Here is a 5500-nt window from a genome sequence, read left to right as displayed (position 1 = left end):
GTCGTCATACGTTCGACGCCGAATGAATACCCCAAGTTGTCTTATAGCTTGGGCTTTTATCTGTGTCCTCGTGGTCGTGATGCCAGCATGGTCGCTGCATCGTTTCCATTCAAGCTTTGTCAACCAACAATTTTCCTGCGTCCATCGTTACACAATCGTCATACATTAGTTGTGATACCGTCGTCGTGAGGCTCGCGTTGTTCTTCCATCGTCACTCCTCCTTCGTCAGTCAGCTATCCTCCCGTCTTCGGCGAGAGGTTTTGTCCTCACGTCATCGTCTTCATGCACTCTTTGTGATACAGTCGTCATAACGACATCAAACGTCATCCAATAGCTGTCATGCCGCCGTCGTGATACCGCCTTCATAGTTCCACCAACGTGATTTTTTCTTCTTTATTCGATCACAATGTCGCCGTCAATAAATCGCTGTCATGCATCCGTTCTATTAGTCAGCGCCGGGCCACGTCCCGATGTTACTGGTCCGGACTCTGCCGGACTGGGCTTCGCCCCAGCTTCCAGCGCTATCCTCGGAGACTGTGCTACCTGTCGGATCCTGCCGAGGCCGGGTCTCGCCTCAGCTGTTGTCACTGCCGAGGCAGGCTGCGCCGTCGCGCGTTCATAGCCGTCCTGACCTGTCGAGGCAGGGCTGCGCCTCGGCTTCTGTCACTGCCGAGACATGCCGCCATACGGTGTTCAGCGCCGTCCTCAGCTGCCGATGCCAGGCTGCGCTTCGGCTTCCATCACTGACTTGTAGCCGAGCTACACCCCAGCCGTAGCTGTGGCTCGTAATGAACTGCTATGGTTAGAACTGTGTCTGCTGCAGCACCTGAACTAAGGTTAGCGACATTAGCGCGGCAAACCTGCTCAATGTACTGCTTGGATTTATTCTTATGTGTCTATTCCGATGTACACTGCCACGTGTATAGATAATTTAATCCACACAATCCATAGTTGGAGTGTGTGGATATTTTGTAGACATGTTAGACATGTCGACTAACTTGACCATCAGCAGATCTGGAAGTAGACACGTAGTGCGAACACAGCGGTTTTCTTCGCAGTTATGGATGTCTTGCGAAACGCGCTTCAGAAGTCAGTGTTCTAAAATTTTACGCCAAACACCAACGCCACTGGGTAATTTTTCACCGCAAAGGTGACAGTGATAATATATGATGCGCAGCTTCGGCAAGTTATGTACGAGTGTATCGAAGAACTAGCGTCTAAGTAGGGAAAGGGCATTTATATTTGTGTTCACCACTTCTTCCCCACATACTACCCACGAAACAAAAATGTGGCGCATGCGCTTGGTAGTGATGCCTGATGTAGCGTTGGTTTTCTGCTGTTCTACCCCGCAAAGCAGCGGGAAGGCATCTTTGGTGACGGCGCCTCCGAAGTCCACTGCGCACTGATCTCACAAGCGGGGGTCATCGACGAAGACGTATCGGAAGCCTCACATTAGAGGAGCCCCTTCCCGATTTCCGCTTCCTTGTCACTAAACATGTTTTCACCATCAACCGTATTGCTTTGCCCAGAGGTGCTTCGGCGTATGGATGAACACCCACGTCAACCATAAAGTCGTAAAAACGAGATTGGCTCATAGCTTAGATAGCTTTTTACTTTACGCTTGTCACTACGAATACAAAATTCTAGCATTCTGTTTTGTTAATAAACAGACAAACGTACGCATAACAAGGTATTTCTTGTTTGTGGTGGGGTTACGCCACTGCGCTAAGTACTGCAGCATATTGACTTAAGCTTCATGGAACATATTCACAGGATACTAACAGCGTGAGACAAAGGACGTGAAAGTTGACGACGCCCATGCATTTTAGAATACTATGATGCTACGTACGCAATAAGTGACTGCTGCTCCTAGAAAAATGCGGTGTCGGCTTTTACGCCTTGCGAAATATTCAGAGAGGACTTGTATACATATTTACAGCACACACGCCACGAAGGACGAAGTAGGCTGGCGCTAAGATTAAAGTTCCCCACATGAATTTCATCGCACGTTCAGTAATTACACACAGATAATTTGCGGCTTCCTTCAGGGGCAGACATCAGCTTTAGGGTTGGCGCTTGCTGCTAAGTTTGCTGCAAGAATATTGTTTGGAGAGGGAACCGCTTATGCGCAATTACGGGCAATATACGCACGTTCTTTCTTCTGAAGTTGATGTTAAGCATGGGTAGCGCGAGGGCCTCTCTGGGTTGGCATGACGACTTCGCTGGAGCCGAATTCCCAATACTGCCTATGTGACGAGGTTAGGTATTTGGGCGTGTTGATACGTCCTCCAGGGATTTGTTGTAGCGCAGTTAAAATTACACGCATATATATATATATATATATATATATATATATATATATATATATATATATATATATAGAAAACACGCGAGAGAGCACACACCATTGAACGACCAGCTGCGAACAGATGTTTACGTCCGCCATGTCTCCTCGCACTGAACTTCAGAACCGCTGTTCCGCACTCGAAAACAAATTAAACTTTGAGGCGTTTTTAAATCACAAAATACACTGTCATTTGGTCCTATAAAGACGGCAAATAATTTTGTAACGCATTGGTTTTTTTTTCATGACATTTAAAAAATCATGCGAGACATGCCACAAAATTTTGCGCGACACTGGGCGCCGCACCAGCCGCATTGTTGAAATCACAATCGTTTGAAATGAACCCTCTCAAAATCGCTGCATAACCGCGTAAAGCAATGACACTGCAAATATGTCGCATTGTAGAAAAACGAAATCTGTGTGATGGGAAATTTCCCATATGCAGCTACATAGCTATTTTGAGACGGGACATTTCTCCTGAAAATAAAAGCACCACACAGTTGCCTCTTCTGACATTATCCTTTGTTACGTTAGACAATGGAGTATACAATGTGCACAATGACAACCACAACGGCAGCCACTGTTTCTATTGTGCCCATAGGAAAGTGGGCCGACATTGCGCACACTTTTGTACCGACAAGGCAAGCGCGCGTAAAACCACGTATAGCATATTGCTCTCGTGAACCAAACTTCGTTAAAGCTATGCGAATATTCTTTGTCCTATGTGTATGTGTCATTACTATGATAGCGCAAAGCAGTTTTTCTTATACACAACATGGTTCCATCACCCGCGAGATGGATGGATGGCAAGTAAGTCAATGAGCTCATCAATATTTCACGTTTGGTTAATCGAGTTTCGATAATGGAAACTGGCATGGTTAACGTGCTGCATTTGTTTACCCTGTTTATTTCAACTAACATATATTTCATTGTTTCCAAATGGCGAACCTTTGTTCAATTAAACACAATCTTTCCATACGGCTGCATTAAAAATTCTATAGGTGCGGCAACTGAATGTGCGTTAGCAGGTTCTGCATGAATGGTTAGCTTTGTAGATGCCATACATAATGCGTTTCGGTTTATTATTGGCTACCACATGTTTATTGCAAAATTCTTCTGCATGTTTCCGCCCACCCCCCTTCTTTGTCTTCACGAACTGATACACGTACACGTTTCTAAAGTCAATATCCACAGAAAATGACGCTCCACAATTGTTCATTTGTGCGCATTCCAATTGTGTTTCGATTCAGTTTCTTTTTTATAGGAAGTATAGGTGAGGTCTTTCGCAATTTTGCTTGCTGGCATATGAATAGGACCCAAGGAAGCTTCAAAATGCATTGTGATTTTTTAGGATGGAGCAGTTGTACAAACCTTACATCTTAGTACAACCAAACAAACCTAAACATCTTAGTACAGCCATAAAAATTATCAGTTTTGTAATTCAGATCACTAACTCATTTTAAAGGGAAGCTTTATATCGCTTGGCGAAATCGCCTGTCCACAGAAAGCTGTGCACGACGCTTCAGCATTCGCTGAAGCGTCGTCCGCGTCGACCTCGCTGGAACGTCGTCTTCGCGCAGCTGGCTCGTTGGCTCGCCCTCGTGCTCGGCACGCGCTCGTGCTACTGCTCCCGCGTTCGTCGTCGCCGTCTACTTCCACAGCTGGCTGTGTTGCCCCTAATCATTCGAGCGTAGAATTTCACTTCTGTCGCCGTAATGGGGAGGCAATATTTACGGGGGTATTAGCCATTGCTTAAGGGGCTAGGGGCCATTCATTGTCTTACGCAAAGGACATAATTACTTTGAAGCAATTAAATTTCGAAGAATCGCAAGCGGCAATGACGGGTAAATGCTGCTAGCCACGTCGCCGAGCTAGCTCGAGACATCGAGCGCAAGCGACAACGGCGGACTGCGGGCATACCGTCAGCTACGTCGTTCTCTCCGTCGATGCCTAACGTGTGTGTAACCTCATCATTGAGAAATACTTTTATGAATCCTCGGGATTAGCCGAGTGATAAACGCCGGGGCCGCACGTTTCAGCTTGGCTGGTTAACCATCTTCACGGAGTGGAGGAAGCGACGAATTTTTAACACGAAATTGTTTTATGCCGGGGTCTACCAAGACTTCACTGACGAATTTCCGTCACGGAAATACGTCATAGAACATAATACAAAGAAAGAAACCAGAAGAAAAAGTTCCACAAACATGCAAAATTTGGAAATCGAACCCACGACCTCTCGGTCCGCGACGATAGATCGCCGAGCGTTTAACCCATTGCGCCACAAACGCATTTGCAGAGAGCTACACAGACGCGCCTTATATATCTAACACTCCTCCGTGTACCCGCGCTCTTGCTCGGGGCGGTGCCGCCGCCTACGAGCAGAAAAGAGAAGTACTGCATTATGACACTAACGCGCACCGACAGTGAACGCTTCGGTGGTCTCAGCACTACGACGCCTCGATGCCAGCATTCGAAGGGATGCTGGCATCAAGAAGCACTACCAACGCCACCTAGGTGGCGTTCACCGTACTCAGCACAGCGGAGCGTGGCCTCCGCAATTAGCTCTGAAAATGTTCTGAAGTTGATCGCGGAGGCTGCAATTACGACGCGCTGTACGCGCTGATTTGACTCGGTGACGATTCAGTTACGTGCTTTGTCTTGCGCGTTGTATTAGTGTGTCAGTTACGTGCTTCGGCTTTCGCGTTGTGCTAGCGTGTGCAGCGTAGTGCAGCTTCCATATGCACGACGGTTGCTCATGGTCATCGACGTTGGTAGTCGTGATGGAGGAGACGTGCCACCAGGCGTCAGCGTGGGTGCATCAACGCCTAAGGGCGCTTTAGCCACAAAACACCAATAGACATTATATAGCAATGTGCAATAAACATTACACTACTTCTGTGAAGACACGTTTCACTTTCGTGTTCTATACCGATTCCTATATAAGAGGGATCAACCACATTATTTTTAAAACAAGATTACTTCAAAACTCATGTTACATGCTGAAAAATACCCTGAAAAATTGTGATAGAATGGTAAACCTCTCTTGCTGAGTATTCATATGCTCGTATACTGAGCTGCGCCAACAACAGAAGATAACTAGCGGAATGTTGCTCCCCGTGCTCGGCAGGTGAGACTCGGTCTGCGTATGATATGTCA

At 46.7% G+C, this 5500-nt stretch overlaps 1 long non-coding RNA gene across 1 annotated transcript in view; it reads left to right on the top strand.

Moving 5' to 3' along the window:
• Positions 1-2970: 2970 nt before the first annotated feature.
• LOC119465037 (uncharacterized) overlaps positions 2971-5500 on the top strand; it is a 24943-nt gene continuing 22413 nt past the window's right edge. Inside the window, exon 1 of the long non-coding RNA XR_005194699.2 lies at positions 2971-3154. This is a non-coding gene — a long non-coding RNA (uncharacterized LOC119465037). The remainder of the gene's footprint in view (positions 3155-5500) is intronic.

This window comes from Dermacentor silvarum, chromosome 9 (assembly GCF_013339745.2).
Source record: "Dermacentor silvarum isolate Dsil-2018 chromosome 9, BIME_Dsil_1.4, whole genome shotgun sequence".
Lineage (NCBI taxonomy): Eukaryota > Metazoa > Arthropoda > Arachnida > Ixodida > Ixodidae > Dermacentor > Dermacentor silvarum.
This window is presented reverse-complemented; position numbering and strand designations above follow the sequence as displayed.